Source organism: Leptidea sinapis, chromosome 4, assembly GCF_905404315.1.
Source record: "Leptidea sinapis chromosome 4, ilLepSina1.1, whole genome shotgun sequence".
In the NCBI taxonomy this organism is placed as follows: domain Eukaryota; kingdom Metazoa; phylum Arthropoda; class Insecta; order Lepidoptera; family Pieridae; genus Leptidea; species Leptidea sinapis.
In genome coordinates this window covers 2,722,701-2,740,014 of record NC_066268.1, presented here as the reverse complement: position 1 = coordinate 2,740,014, position 17,314 = coordinate 2,722,701, and the positions used below count along the sequence as shown (strand labels likewise).

Sequence of the window (17,314 nt, the reverse complement as noted above, 5' to 3'; positions counted from 1 at the left end):
TCTGCAAAAACTTTCTAGTTTAGTGTAGTAGAAACTAGTGACTCCAGGCAAGTGTCATCTGGTATATTTTACACAACCTCATCATCCCACCTGAACCCAGCATGAAGGCACAAAAAAATTGCTACCAAAATTGTGGGCATAGTAAAGAGGTCCACTAGTACATATGCACCATCATCATCATCAGCGTGAAGATTTGCACTGCTGTACAAAATTTCCATGACAATCGGCCCTGTGCTACCCTCATCCGACATATTCCTGTGTGTATATGTGTACCAAATTCAAATGATGTCCCACTCTCGCAACAAGCTATATGGTAGCAACTATTTGGCATAAGGATATACCAATAGCAACTCAAACTCTATCCCAAAACAGGGTGAGAAAAAGCTAGGAATGCTAGATTCATTTTTCATGTTTTCAACTATTATTACATTTATATCTTGGACATTTTGGCATGGTGCTAATAAATAAATTTACATAAAAAATATTTAAGTCATATTTCAAAGAATTGGTACAAATCACACTGATGTAGTAGAAATGAAAGCATTTCAGGGCATATTATATATGCATCTTTGGAGAATTGTGAAACAGTTGGTGTAAAATAAAGGATTTTATGGATAACTCCGAGACACTGGTTTGAAAAATGTATGTTGTAGAAATAAATGCTCTGTGCCAGGCATTACTTTTTGGATAATCATGGATTTTCACAAAATAATGTCTATTTCAATCAATTCTCTTATGATTTGCCTAGGATCCATTAAAATTCTTGCACAACTATGCTGACTGACTTAAATTTAAGATAAAATAATTATTGATTGATTGAGTGCATATATTGAGTTGCTCGATGTGCACTCTGCTCTAGAGCCAAATATCTATCAACAAAAAAATAGTGAAATACTTGCAATGACCTTATGTTAGCCTTTTATTTAGACATATTATCATTAGTACATATCACTTTTTCTCCATTTCTGCATGTCCAGTTGCCAGTAGGCAAAGCCAAAAGCCTTTTTTAAGAGACTTCTACCATCCCAATATATAATCAACATTTAATATTATTGTAATAAAAGAGTCCTAATTCTGATATTCATAGCAACATACTTAATAATATACAATAAAACAATAGATTTTATATAAATTACATACTTAGGTGAAGCAAGCTCGTAATCAACACATAAACGAAATAACTATTATTTTTATGATATAAGAACCTAATTGAATTTGGTTCGCAAAAAATATTTATAATTTACACCAATAACGATTAGAAAGTCCAAACAAATAAGTACGAATCAGTAGTTATACATATTGTTATGAGGAACGCACAAATCGATGACTGCTTTCGCAAAAAGGGCCGTGCCCGTTTTCTAAGTCGTAGCTGAATAACCAATTCCAATATACCTGACACGGTACAAAAACGCAAAATCCATTTAGAATCGAGCCCTTCATAATCTCGCCACGCACCCACATCCAGGAATTGATTGATTTACTCTAGATAATGTAACTTAGATACGAGTACGCACCTCGCCAACAGCCGGCACCCATAAAAGAGTTCCTCTTTATATCAACGACAACGCCCAAATAACATTACAAAAATGAATAATCAAACTATTCCAGGAAAGAGGAAGAATGCGAAAGATAACGTAAAATATACAAGATCATTACATACCCTGCAGTCAGCTAATCTTTTCCGATATCCTCCCGTGGTCTTCAAGCGCTTCCTATAACCACTATTAAGACAGGATTCTATCCTTTTGGCACATTTTGTATCTTTTTAACAACACAACACTTAATCAGATCTCAATCACTAGCTATAACACGGTCTTTTCTAAATTCCACCATTTAACGTTTCATACACCCTCGAGCTCAATCCTTTTCACGGCCATTTGCAAATTGCGTCAAAGTTCCTTGTATCCTATTGGTGCGTTCTGCGCTTAAGTCGACAATTTCTATTGCGCCATCTGGATAGAGTATTATGAACTAAAAGTCTTGTCATGCGAATATAAACGCTACAGCCCAGAGTTTCGTGCAGATTTTAAATAACATTTCGAACCTATTCGTCCTTTTCATCGAGCCAAGGTAGGGTGCGGTAAGGCCTTCTTGAGAACCCCGTAGCGTGACGTCAAACTGGGCGTGAGATCGAAGCGCGGTATTATTCAAATACAACAACTGTTTAAAATAAAATACACTTCCAACTTAAATTAAAAAATTTCACAAAGTAAGATTATTATATCTATTTATACTAGTAAATACGATGCGATGTTGATATATTCCTACGAGCGATTAAGCCAAAATAATTAATAAACAAATATAATATTAATCTCCTCAACTTCATCATCTTTAAAGTATTTTTAAAACAAAATATTAGATACAACTTTGTTCCGGTTCTCGTCAGATTCTCGAGAGATGTTTGGACAGCCTGTGTAAGCAAACCTTGTACTGTCGTCTGCATTTCAATAATATGCTACAAATCAGCAGTATGCAACACCATGTGTGGAGCACAGCACGCTGCCTTACGGGATGCAGGCGCTAAATATTTTAGTATGAGTACATACATATAAATATATAGGACAGAGTATATGCCATTTAAAACAGCCTTGATTCTGCGATCAGATACTTAAAAAACTTAAAAACTTGGCAATTACCTTTCTTTTATATAACTTCTCGGAATGCTATTACAATATTATTAGAGGACTCGGGCGGAAACAGTACGACATATCCGCTGCACGATCGGGGTAAAGCTATAAGCCGCTTCCAGCAGTGTTTTTATCCATAATGATCGCCCTCATAGTACGTAGTGCAGCCCATAAATTCACTACCTGGTACAAATACTCATTGGTGACATCCAGGGACAGATTCTTCAGCACTGCTAAGTCTGGTACCACCCTGGAGTAGCCTATTTAACACCGGTGCCTATTTAGCGTTAAGCCCCTGGAAAGCTCAGGCAGAGAAGATATTTCACGTCGGTTGTAAGTGGTAGTTCAATCCGGTTCTGTTCTTTAGGACATAATGTAGCCCTACCACTCATAAAATAAAAATGTGTAATAATTGCAGCGATTTAGTTTATTTAATTTAATTTATATATGGCGTCAATTCAGTATCATATAGATACTCCTATCTGGTTTTGCTGATATGTTTATATGTAGTTACTTTTTTACCTTCCATAGCCACTTACTCGTTTGCCCATTCTAAAATAATGAAAAAACATATTCATGCCGACTGCCGACTGGTGTTTTTATAAATACTCTATCTAAAGGTACATCTAAACGGGCCATATTATACAACAATTTGTGGCTTCAATTATTGGCAAACATTGCCCAGCCATCAAAAAAACATTTTAGTGCATTTTATGGCTGAGCAATCAATTACAGGCAACATGTTGCAATATGGCTGCAATAGTATGGCCTTTAATTCAGAACCCTTTAATGAGCCACACAATCCAGCAACAATGGCCGACGAAATGACGCTCATCGCAGCCGCTTACATTGTTTTGGCAGAAAAACGAAAAAAAAGGACACGAATGTGGATTCGACCCTACCTAAGTAGGCGTGACACTTTGGATTCCGTAGACAAGGAATTAATGCTGGATAAATACTTACTTAAAAATTTTCACTAAGTAACAATTTTCTTCACGTCGCACAGAAAGTAAAACGCAAAGTACTTCACGTCGCAGGGAGAAAGGGACGCGCATATACAATAAAACAGAACAACAATATAGATGGCCCAGATATATTGCAGTATTTTCGATTGCGAGGCGATCGTTCGGCCACACGCCGGCTACACATAAAAACATTTTAACATACCAAAAAATATGTAGCTATAATGCCGGGCCATCCTTAAAATATTGCAGTGTGGCTGGTATTGCTAGCAATGTTGCCGGCCACAGTATTGCAGCCACAAATTGTCGTAAAATATAGCCCGTGTAGACGCCCCATTAGAGAAGTACTTGTTTAGGCTGTACCTACATCTGTTATGAATACTAACTGTCAGTCTCCAGGTGCTCCTGACGTCTGTCAAATGTCAGTTACATGTCCTTTGTTTAGTTGATTGATATTTGATTTGCATTGGATTTGGAGCCTGCATTGGATTATATTCTTATGTTTAGACTTTTGTTAGTGTTTACAAAAAATATAAAAACAGTATTTTAGTTATAAGACTTTATTCCGATCGTGATTGCCGGATAGATTTTGGTAGTTTCAAATCACCAAAATTTAACTATAAGTACTCATATTCCGGCAATAGTTTCTAAACAAAGATAATGTTAAAATGTCTGGCCCTGTTCTTATTTTTGTGCGCAAATGTAATTACGGACTGATAAATAAACTCTCTTAAATCCTTGTACTAGTGAAATGTGAATAGGATTTTATTGTGGCCGATACAAACGTAGTGTGTTCCTGCTTCTCGAAGCTGTCGGTAAGATTTAAATATTTTTTATACTGCCGACTAAGTTAAGTAAGTATATGTTAGTACAAATTAAATTTGAAAACAAAGTTTATAAACGATGTGGGACTCGATCCCGCGACCTCTCGCGTTCTGTGGCGAGTGCTCTTCCAGCTGAGCTAAACGTTCAAGCGAAGTATTGCTGATAAATCTTTTATGTCTTGTTAACTCCCCTCGCACTCAGCCGAAAAGTCGCGGGTTCGAGTCTCGCATCGTTCATAAATTTTGTTTTCAAATTTAATTTGTGTAACAAATACCAGATATACTTTAAAAAAAATAACAAATTGATTATAATGTTAGTTTTTATTACAGAGATGTGTTTGTTTTATTAGTACCCGAACATCTTGATTGACAACAACTACCTATGTATATGAAAAATACTGAAGTATACATTGTTACAATAAATTATATAAAACAATCTTATTGTATGAAGTGTACATAATAAAATCCTCCATATTATTTAGCATTGACTTAATTTTTATCGATTTTTTAACTGTTCCTTTCTTAATCCAATTAAAGTAATTCATTCTTTACAATTAGGATTAGAATTATCAGTATGTTATCTAATTTAAATTGAAAGTTATAGAATTTATTACCCCAATGAAAGGAATCCATTGTATTTTTCTACTGAGCCTCTCTTGTGTTCAGAGGATCCCCTCATTCTTATAATATTCATTAAACTCAAGGTTTTCCAGTTCACATGATGTTTTTACCAACTTTTTAATCCAAAAATAGTACACTAGTCCAATAAATCTCCCCATGGGTGACCATATATTTATTGGACTAGTGTACTATTTGTTGCCAGATGACAACCAAAGAAATTGTGTGCTTAACAAAGAATTAAATACACATTATGCTACTGACTATAAACATAGACAGATCCAATACCGCATGTGGTACTGGAGCCGGTGTCTTCTGGAGTGACTTCAATATCAAAATATCTACCACTCTTGGCAAATTAAACACAATCTTCCAGGCAGAATGTATTGGTATTACCAGAGAAGGCAATGGTAGCAGCCAGAGGCATCTGAGACCTTAATATAAAGAAAGTTTCTCAGACAGTAAATCCATACTTCCTGCGCTACAAAACAAGTCCATTACCTCTGTCCTCATATTGGAATGTCACAACACACACCAATCCATCACAAATATGAACATGCTGCAGACAAACTAGCTCAAAGGGGATCTGAGGCTGATCATGCTCAAAATCAAAACATGGATGCACACAGTAACTGAAGGAACCCACTTAAGCAAATGGAAAAACGGTGAAAAATGCAAGCAAACCTAAGATCATTCATATGTCTAGATAGAATATGACAGCTGAGAAAATGTTTGAAAAAAATTTAATTTAGGACTTACCTCACACAGTAACATTAAGTGTCATACAAATCGCGAGTGTAAGATGTAACTTGTCACGCACACTAAACTATTATTCCTGGCCTGTTTTTATTGGTTGTCTAACAGCAACAACTTTGACTTGACTTGACTTATTTATTACACTTTTTTGACACCACATTAACAAAATATAACTTAACTACTAACATACATAATTACATGATATGGTGCAAATGGCGGCCTTTTTTGTATTTTTTTTTTTTATGGAATAGGAGGACAAACGAGCGTATGGGTCACCTGGTGTTAAGTGCCGTAACCGCCATTCTCTCTCTCACCGATCAGTGACATTCTCTTGCTCAGAGGAATCACAAGAGTGTTGCCGGCCTTTAAGGAAGGTGTACACGCTTTATTTGAAGGCACCCATGTGGTATCGTCCCGGAAACACCGCACAAGGAAGCTCATTCCACAGCTTTGTAGTACGTGAAAGAAAACTCCTTGAAAACGGCACTGTGGAGGACCGCCAGATGGTGGGGATGATATCCTAATTTGTGGCGTGTCGTGCGAAGGTGGAATTCGGCGGCAGGAATCAGGTTAAACAGCTCATCGGAACACTCCCCGTGATAAATGCGGTAGAAGACACACAATGTAGCGACGTCTCTACGCAACGCCAAGTGATCCAGCCGTTCACAGAGCACTGCCCAAATGATGGAAGTTTAGAGAGGAGCGCCTTGTGCCATACACAATCAAATCAAAGGCCTTCGCTATATCCAGGCCACTGCCAGGCCTTCCCCCTTGCTTTCAATAGCCGCCGCCTATCTATGTGTTAGGTATACCAGAAGATAGCGCAAGCCGTATTGTCGGTCGTTGATCAACTGGTGACCCTCTAGGTATGCCAAAAGTTGGCGGCTAATTATGCTCTCCATGATTTTGGAGAGCAGGGAGGTTATAGCAATAGGCCTGTAGTTTGCCGGATCCGAACTGTCTCCTTTTTTTTGGATCGGATGGACAAGGGCTGACTTCCATGAGTCAGCGATTTATCACTATATAGTGATCTCTTCCAGGCAACCATTTGTAATACAATAAAAGAAAAATACAGTACATTAAAAAGGTAAGAAAAGTGTCCAAAAGTCCTTTTATGCAGAGGATGCATTGAGGCAGGAGAAACACCACTCCATGTGCTTACAGAGAGTGCAACAGCATGGGCGAACAATGGGCACAAATTCTCCAACCTCCAGTATCGCTCCAGGATGCCTGCAGCACTTTGGTTGGTGTAAAAAGATTAACTGTCGAGCACAAATCAAGAGGCTAAGTGCCCAAATAGTCCAGTCAACTTATTAACTAATACTATACTACAGTCTACACAATACTAACCTCTAGTGATATTTCATAATTATTTCCGAAACCCCTCCTCCCCTTGTGAGGCCCATCACGTGATTAATGTGCAATTCGTTAGGTTGCTGTTACAATCTAAACAGTTTGTTATTTTTAAGTGATATCCCTCACTTCTGGGATAATATACACTTTAACAACCTATCAATAGGTAGCACATACAAATAATAGTATTTTATTAATATTAAAGGTAAAGGTTTGTATAAGAGGTGTACTAAATAAAATTTATAGTTATTTTATACTTTTCAGTTTTTGAAGTCGGTTTTTTTAAACGTAGTTTTTATACACCAAACACTCATATTTTCCAAAATCTTAATCGAAAAACTAATATTACTTAAATGAAATATATGTGAGCTTTGGCACGTAATATGGTTAACGAACGTACTTAATTATATCGTACGCCCTAATTTAAAACTGGTTCTAGGCATTTCGTCACTATATTCTAGGTCTAGTAGCATTTTAGTTATCTGGTGAAGGGAACGTTGCTTGAAGGTCTGAAATACTAAGATGTACGAGTATAGATAATTTATTGAAGTAGGCGTTACTTTGCGGAAATCCATAATTATACAAATGATTTCAGTTTTCTTTCGTGTTAATTCCGCCAATATTTGTTTTTAAACAATTCGACACGTGTTAGTCTCGTGCCAGATTTTGGCGAGACAACACGTCCTGAGGATGCCTCGTGTAGTGGCGAAACACGTGTCGAATTGATTAAAACAAATATTGGCGGAATTAACACTAAAGAAAACTTAAATAATTTGTACGAGTATAGATACTTAAACCTATTCGCTGTGAAGTGCAATGTACAGTGTCTATATACTATATAGTTGATATTATGTGTTACTGTCACACTGTTTTAAATTTGCGGCTACTAATTTCCGAAAAGGGATGCTAACTACTTATACCCGAAATATAACTAGGGTTGCCCATCGTAATTTAAAATAAGGTATTTTGTTTCACGTATATATCACTTTATAATTACTACACCGATAGAGTACATAGTAATATTCTTTGTACACAAAGAACTACGAGGGGAGGTCAAAAAGTTCGCGGAATGACTGGGAAAAAAGATGAAATGATACATTATGTTATTTTTCCTTTTCAATATATTCCCCCTTAACACGAATACATTTTTGGGATCTGGCATATAACTTATTAATACCGTCGAAAAAATAGGTTTTGTCTTGGGCGTCAAAATACGCCGAAATCGCCGACTTGACTTCATCATCGTCTCTAAATTTTTTTCCACGCAGCTCTTTCTTCATCTTTGGGAATAAATAAAAATCGCTAGGGGCCAGGTCTGGACTGTAGGGTGGATGGCGTAGTTGTTCAAAACCGCATCGATGAATGGCAGCCGTCGCAACATGACTCGTGTGAACGGGCGCGTTGTCGTGCAAAAGGAGTACACCTTTTGTCAGTTTTCCTCTTCTTTTTTCTTTAATAGCTTCTTTTAATCGGTCCAATAGGGAAGCGTAGTACTCTCCCGTTATAGAAACACCACGTTCTTTATAATCGATCAAAAGAATACCTTCAGTATCCCAAAAAATAGTCGCCATGATCTTTCCGGCCGATTGCGACACTTTAAAAACTCGTAAATATACTGGTTGTATGTTAGCCTCACTGTCTCCACTTTTTCCGAACATAATATGGTAGATTCAGTATTTTAAACGAAATATAATAATAAGATATAACCGAGCCTTAGGCTAGGGTTACTATGGATGCGAGTTCTGACGAATATTTGTTCTGACGAGTACGTCCGACGTACGACGTCGTGCATGTTCTGACGCGTTCGTCGTTGCCAGTGTAAACACTGTCATTGGATACCAGGCGTTTGTTTCTTCTGACGAATCCGTCAGAACTCGCATCCATAGTAACCCTAGCCTTATTCTCTGTGAAAAGTCGGATAAATCATTTTTCCAGATATGAGAATTTTTAGACTTTCGCCCTCGATGTCTTAACGTCAACGTCTTATAGATAACGAGTAAAACTCTGTCTACTACCAGATATCTACATTTATATAAAATTCGATGTGTGTATCGTCAAAAGTCCAATGGTGCCCAATGGACTTCGAAACGACTGGACCGATTTTGATGAAGCGAAAAGAGAGCCCGTTGAGTTTCCTGTATGTTCTTCTCACGAGCTCTAATATTTTCGAACATATGGTAGATTCAGTAATTTAAAAGAAATTTATTTATAGTGACGATTTAGAAGCGCGTAGTTTAACCATTTTTGAATAAAGTTTATTTGACTTTGGTCTGTATCCAAAACCGTAAACTTGAGCATTACTGCACATGCTTTCTGTACGCCTAGTAAATTTTTGTTGGCATAAAAGGATTTTTTTCTCAAAATTAATTTGATTAGAATTCTTATTGATGTCATTTCTAATATACTACTACCGCTTCGGAAACAAATGGCGCTCTGAGATAGCAGCATTCTTTTTTGCGCTCTTTTTAATGAAATATGAAATATTGTACTGTCATTGCTATTGCTATAAAATAATAAATAAATAATCATAATGTAGACCCAGGCTGTCCGATCATTTAGATATTCAGCTGTGGAGTAGTAGGATTTACAATTACATTTTGTTGATAACTACAACACCAATATTATCACTGATAAATATTTATATAACAATAATTATTAAATGATAACACTCAAATCCTGTTAGCTATCAAGTTGGTATATATATATTGGACTCTTGATATCTCAACAAGACTGTCTTTATTTAATAAATATTATTCAACTGTTATATACAATGAATAAACGACTAACAGATAAATATAAGATCTTAGATCTTTTATACGTCTAAATACACTTTGAAAGCTGCGAAAACGTCGAAAAAAGTACGATTTAGAATAACCTTTATTTTGAGGAATTCACTCACACTAACACAAAGTGTCATACAAATCGCGAGTGTAAGACGTAGCTTGTCACGCACACTGAACTAATATTCCTGACCTGTATTTATCGGTTGTATTACAGTTAGAGACTCTATCTACACGTATGAATTATCTAAGTATAATAAGATTAGTTCTGTTTTGTCCTATTATGTTTTAGAGCAATCTTCCGATGCCCGTGAGGTACAACCCAATACAACTTTTTCGATGTCCGTTTCGATATTCGGCGACCGCGTTATCTTTGAGGTATTTGCTTTACGGACCCTGTGAAGTGGCTGTGGAAGAGATCCCTAAAAAGAGTGGGGCCTACTCCTCAGTTCTCTTGTTTTTTTATGACAGTGTAAGGGATGAGACAAGCAGGACGTTCAGCTGATAATAATTGATACGCCCTGCCTTGACGAGTACGTCCGACGTACGACGTCGTGCATGTTCTGACGCGTTCGTCGTTGCCAGTGTAAACACTGTCATTGGATACCAGGCGTTTGTTTCTTCTGACGAATCCGTCAGAACTCGTCAGAACAATTTTTCGTCAGAACTCGCATCCATAGTAACCCTAGCCTTATTCTCTGTGAAAAGTCGGATAGATCATTTTTCCAGATATGAGACATGATTTTTATGACAGTGTAAGGGATGAGACAAGCAGGACGTTCAGCCGCTCAGGATTCTTGAAAAACCCAAAATTTCTGAGAGGCACTACAATTGCGCTCGTCACCTTGAGACATACGATGTTAAGTCTAATTTGCCCAGTAGATTCATAAGCTATGGCGATCTTCAGACCGAAACACAGTAATACTTAAACCTTACTGCTTCTCGGCAGAAATGGGCGCCGTTGTGGTACCCATATTCTAGCCGGCATCCTGTGCAAAGGAGCCTCCCACTGGTGGTCTTGCATCGTTTGCGACGTTGCTAAGAAAATAATGGAGAAAATTCTGTAGTTGGCAACTTTATGCTTAATTATTGAACTTATACACTTCTGTTAGCGCGTTAGGGAAATTTATCAAAGTGAACTTTACGATGCGCGCGCACACCGTCACGCAAATTCGACACCCTGACGTTAGTTGATCAACTAGACCATTTGTATCATACTTCAGCTTCCTTAAGCCTCCTGTAACTTATGTGTCTACTGAACCACAACCAATGGACGACACTTAATTAAATTTTTATTATAATGTATAAGTTGTAAAATAAAATAAAACAAAATTTTTCTTTTCAAAATTTCTAATTGTATAAAATAATTTAATGATATTTAAATAAACGTTATTCAACTAAATTATGCGGTATAATATTATTTTCATTGTTTATTATTTACTTTAATACCATTTTTATTACAATATTGTTCTTTCTACCAATGTAAAATAGCACGTGGAATAAAACATTTTAAGGATGAATTGTTACGCCAAATAAAGTATAACTTCTTGCGTGCGTACCTACGTAACTAAGTATGCATAATATTATACGGCATAGTGATAAAAAAACAAAAATTGTAGTAAAAGCGACTTAACTCAAATGACTCATTGTGGCATTATTGTTGTAAAAAACGACAAAGATCGTCAGTGTAATGACCCAAGGGCAAATGACACTGACTGTCTAAGAATGAGATATTTATGATTCATGCACCTTCACTATATCAGCCTCTAGTGTTTAAAGTTTGTGTGTATAATTACAATAACTAGACTTAATAAATTCTTGATAAAAGGTGTTTTTCACAAGAGCGTAGCGGCTTTTTTTGATATACGCGATTTTTTCTTGGGTATCCAGGTGTCAGTAAATCGGAAAAGGACGTGTTCCTTTATCCGAGGGCACGGTAGTGCCTCCGCCAAGTCTAGCAAAAACGGCACTGCCGTACCATCCGTTTCTCGAAACAGTTCAGTCCATTTTCGACCTCCTATAACTACGTAGTGGATAAAATTATAAGCCTAAATTTTCAGTAAGCAAACAGACATTGTATAAATACAGTATAGTATAGTTATTTAAAACACGAGGTATTTTAAAAAGATATGGTAACTATATGATTTTGTTAGGTTAGCTAATTAGACAGTAGGTAGGACCCTTAAGTTGGGACTGAATAAATTGATGGACTTGTTATTACATGGATCTCACAACTTTTTACAGTAGAATAACTGAGTTACGAGACTTGGTTTTTTTACACGTTATGTTTTCGGTGGCATAATTGTCTACTGGAGAGTATATCAAATATTCCAAAATTTATGAACGTTTGGCTTGCAGCGCCAGAGGTGTTATATATGAGTGCGCAGGTTCATATCTCGTGCAGGATAGGAAAATTTTTAAGGATGTATATAATATGTTTAAAAAAATGCCCGCTTAGTTTTTGACATAAATATTTTCGAATGGGTTCTAATTATGACTAAGTGAAACAAAAAGGCATGGCCCTCATGAGAAAGCTTATGGCCGCTGAGAGGGTAATGGAATGGGCTATTGTTGGGGTTTCCTTGCGAGATCGAATGGAGATCCCTAGGAGAACGAAATAGCCCCGATGATTGCGAAACTGAAGTGGCAGTGGGCAGGGCACATAGTTCGGCGATTGGGGCAGTAATATCCCCGAACGGCGACCTCGTACCGGAAGACGTAGTGTTGGTAGACCCCCACAAGGTGGAGCGACGAGATCGTCATCGCCAGACCAGATCGATCAGAATATGTTTTATGAGGGCAGGCCAGGACCGATCGTCATGGAAATCTTTGGGTGAGGCCTTGGTCCAGCAGTGGACGTGTTCCGGCTAAAATCAATCAGTGAAAGAAAAATATTAATAATAATCATATTAGATGAACTTGTCAGCTTTAAATAACTAACATAAAACATTTGGAAATTTAGCATTACGAATCAAGCTAACTCTGTGTTTAAAAGGTTTCATTAAGTTCCTCAGATTATATACCGGTGTGAGGTTGCGTGTCTTCCGTTTCACGGTCTTGTGGTTTCTGATCATTAGGTACGCTGGCGATTGGGCTCTACCTCAAAGTATTAACCTAAAAGAAGATGCTATCTGTACAAATGGCCGAGGAAGATGGAGAAGTTCACTCTAAGTAATATTTTTTGAACACAAGGCAGTCACATGTTACCAGTTTACGTCTTGTCCACTTACCAGTGGGAGGCTCCTTTGCACAGGTTGCCGGCTAGATTATGGGTACCACAACAGTGTCTATTTCTGCCGTGAACCAGTATTGTGTAAGCATTACTGTGTTTCGGACTCAAGGGCGCCGTAGCTAGCGAAATTACTGGCCAAATGAGACTTAACATCTTATGTCTCAAGGTGACGAGCGAAATTGTAGTGCCGCTCAGAATTTTTGGGCTTTTCAAGAATCCTGAGCGGCACTGCATTGTAATGGGCAGGTTGTAATGAGCATTTTCATAAAAAAATGTTGAAATACAATGATAGCCTCAAAATATATAAAACGCACATAAAAATAATACGACAATATTAGATCTTTAGGTAAAATACCGCGCAACACGCAAGGTTTCTACAAAAAATAAATACAACTGCAAGTGGTAGATACTACCTACTGGTAATTTAACGTTGATTGTTCGTCAATGCCGTTTCCACCTAGTTGAATACTCCAAGGGCTCAACGGATGTTCGTCACGCTAGTTGAGTTGTGATTCGACTTAATGTGCGGCCTGTGCTTGAGAACTAAGTTGCCTCCAGTCTCATCCGACATGGTTACGGTTGTCATGCAGCCATAACGATAATGGAAAACAGCTGTAAGAACCTTAGATAATTTATACGTCTAGAAAGAGCCTTTTGATGCTAGATAACCGATAAAAACAGGCCAGGTTTACTACTTTAGTGTCCGTGACAAGCTACGTCTTATACTCGCGATTTGTATGACACTTAGTTTTAGTGTGTCATGCATTGCTCAAAATAGAGGTTAACTGTCAACTTTCTTTTTGACGTTTTCACAGTCTGCCTAGTCTTTTTTTACGGCAATAAGGGATGAGACGAGTAGGACGTTCAGCTGATGGTAATTGATACGCCCTGCCCATTACAATGCTGTGCCGATCGGCACCACAATTGCGCTCGTCACCTTGAGACATAAGATGTTAAGTCTCATTTGCCCAGCAATTTCACTAACTACGGCGCCCTTTAAACCGAAACACAGTAATATCCATAATCTAGCCGGCATCCTGTGCAAAGGAGCCTCCCACTGGTAAAGTCTAGACCTATAAATGATCTAAGATAACAACAACTTCTTACAACATAAATATTAATAAAACTAGAAATGAATTAAACAAAGGTACCTAATAAGTATGGAAAGTTAAAAATCCGACTGTCATGTAAACTTTATCTCAATAGATGTCAAGTTATGAGGAACTAGTGACACGCCCTCGATCCGCTTTCGGTATCAAAATAAAAAACAGCCTATATTTGCATGTATCACCAAAGTTTTCTTTGCGCAAGCCGAATATTGATATGTATAGGAATTGAATATGTACGAAAATTAATTACCGATGCAGGACTCTCGGTAATGACTTACGCCCCAGCGCTCGTACCAATTAAGCCAATCGTTCGAGTCATGCATGATCTGTAAATCTATACTAATTAAAACAAAATAAGGGCCACCACATTCTTACAGTACTCTCATGATTTCTTGAGGTTTAAAGGTTGATTAATAATTCGATTGGATAAATTGAGTGATTTTTATTGGAGACAGCATAAAATAATGATGCAAACATTTAAAAAAGGAAATTTTCGCCACTTTTTCTAAAAATTAACATTTTTGAAAAAATATAATTAGTGAGGAAAAAATTTCTAAAAAAAAACATAAAATGTTGGTTCATTTGTGACTTCCTCAATATCTAGTAAGCCCTCCTCGTTATCTAATGCACTCTTGAAGTCTTGAAGGTACACTCTCCACCAGGTGTACCTCTGTTTCTTGAGGAATTTGTTCCCAGCTTGATTTTAGAACGTTTATTAGCTGTCTTTCATTGTGCACGGGTTGGTTTGTGCTTCGAAAACAGCGTTTCAGTAAATCCGACATGTGTTCAATGGGATTCAGATACGGTCTGTTTGCCTGACAGTGCAACAGCTGTATACCAGCCTCCTCTAGGGCTTCTCTGGTGGCCCTAGCTGTATGAGAGCGAGCATTATCGTGCATCAGATGGAATCTTGCGTCGATTCTCTGTGCATATTATACCACATGGGGTCTTATGACCTCCTCGATGTAACGTTGAGCTGTTATTGTGCCTTCGTTTAGAAATACCAGCTCGGTTCTGCCTGACATAGAGATTCCTCCCCATACCATAACATGGGTGAAGAGAGAGAACTGCTGGTCTTCGTGTAAACTGGTTTGATCACTAAGACGTGTACCGGTCGCCTAAGTCGGTAAGGAAGGGGCTGTTATGCAGTGTTCTCTGCGCGCAATCAAGCGCACGTAGTGATCCTCCTGTGCGGTAGTTGCTCGAACTCTGCCAGATCCCCATTTCCTGGTTAGTCTCCCAGTCTCTTGAAAACAATTCCAAGCATTCTGGATCGCTCGCCGGGAAAAACCCAGCTGCAACGCTACAGAACGCTGCGGATGGCCTTCTTGAAGCAATGTTACACATATCTTTACGGTTCTAATTACGGTTGGCAAGTCCATACGACGTTGAATTCTCGACTTCTTTAAAATGTTAATTCAGCCACTAGTTAAACAAAACTTACAGTTTTCATGACAGAATCGTTAATTTGACGGAGTTAAAATCTACCACAATGTCCCTCGTGAGCAGAACACACAAGAAACTCAACGGCCACTCTTTGCGCTTTACATCAAAACCGGTCCAGTCGTTTCGGAGTCCATAAACCATTGGTCTTTTAACGGTACACGAAACTACATCTGGTAGTATACAGAGTTTTGCTCGTTGTCTATTCACTAAACCGTGGAACTTGACGTTGAGGGCGAAAGTCTATAAAGTCTCATCTCTGGAAAAATGCTTTTTCCTACTTTTCACAGCGAGCAAGGCCCGGCCACCCGTAGCCGAGTGTGACAGGACAGTCTCATTCATTATCAAAAATTTAGTGCACTACGCATATGTACGATTGGTTGGTAAACTCTGACTTTAAACATATACAAGTGATTTAAATTTTTTTAATAAAAATTTTTGAATTCGTATTTTATTATTACGTTTGTTTAGGCCTGTGCTACACAATTTATCTTTTGAGCTGTTTAGATATACAGCAAAGCAATTTGTTAGACAAAATTATAACGTCGTTAGAAATTAGGCAACAAAATTAGTTGTCGGATTGTGGCACGTGAGACTTAAGAAGAGTCGAATGAGGCTAACTTATATTTAATCGCTTTTATTTCAAGATTAATGAATTTTTAATGGTGGCTCATATCTATAAGGAAAATGTTAAAAAGCTTAATATAAAGATATTTATAGACTGAGAAAAAAACCGTTCAAGCGCGTGTCGGGTTGGCACGCGGAAAATTAATCTTTTTGGCCATCTTGGAATTTTTTTATTTGTTTTAAGAGAGGAAATTGTAATACACAGTCTGTCATAATTTCATCTTATAGGTACATTAGCTAATTTTCTAGAAAATGTGATAGCCATAATTTTAACATCAGGAACAAATATACTACTAACCAACTACTCAGTTAAGTCGAGCAAGTAAGTGTTTTGTGGGGCGATTTTACATGATCCCAGAAAATGGTTAAAACAAAATATGTATAATTCAAAAGAATTGTTATAAAACGTTTGTGTGGTAAAGGTTAATATAACATAAATGGCTTTCTTAATCATAACACAGATTGGGAATGGAGCTACCCCTATGGAGCCCTCAGGCCGTTTTAATGAATTGTAACGAAATTAAAAAAGAATAAGGACCCCGCTGAGTTTGCAACACCCGTTCTTCTAAGGTCTTTTTTTTGTCTAGTATAGTTACTTTTAATTTTTGGGTAATCCACGGTAACCCTATTAATCCTAAGTCCGTCCGAACGTCTGTCTGTCAGCGTGACATATCTATTAATACCGCAACAGCAAGTCAGCTGAAATTGACAGAATCTGGATTTCTTTTATCGCTAGAGTTGCCATACGTCACCGTATTTAAACACCCCGTCCCGTGTTGCTACATGTCCCATATTAGGGTAGGTAAAAACTTATTAATGCATGATTTAAAAAAATACTTAAATTTGATTTATTACATCGTAGAAGTTATAGAACACATCAAATTATTGATTTGTGCGGGGTTTCTGTGGCGTCAGAGTTAATGTCGACAATCTATATTATACTACTAGCTGACCCGGCAAACGTTGTTTTGCCATATAAATTA

At 37.5% G+C, this 17,314-nt stretch overlaps 2 protein-coding genes across 4 annotated transcripts in view; one reads left to right on the top strand and one right to left on the bottom strand.

Moving 5' to 3' along the window:
- The window catches only part of LOC126979777 (guanine nucleotide-binding protein G(I)/G(S)/G(T) subunit beta-1), a 46,130-nt gene extending 44,227 nt beyond the window's left edge, over window positions 1-1,903 (bottom strand). For all 3 annotated transcript variants that reach the window (XM_050829309.1, XM_050829308.1, XM_050829307.1), the window contains exon 1: window positions 1,661-1,903. The gene's annotated coding sequence lies outside the window, so the exon portion shown is untranslated. The remainder of the gene's footprint in view (window positions 1-1,660) is intronic.
- A 2,164-nt stretch (window positions 1,904-4,067) lies between these two features.
- LOC126979706 (ATP-binding cassette sub-family D member) overlaps window positions 4,068-17,314 on the top strand; it is a 115,007-nt gene continuing 101,760 nt past the window's right edge. The window contains exon 1 of the mRNA XM_050829174.1: window positions 4,068-4,404. The gene's annotated coding sequence lies outside the window, so the exon portion shown is untranslated. The remainder of the gene's footprint in view (window positions 4,405-17,314) is intronic.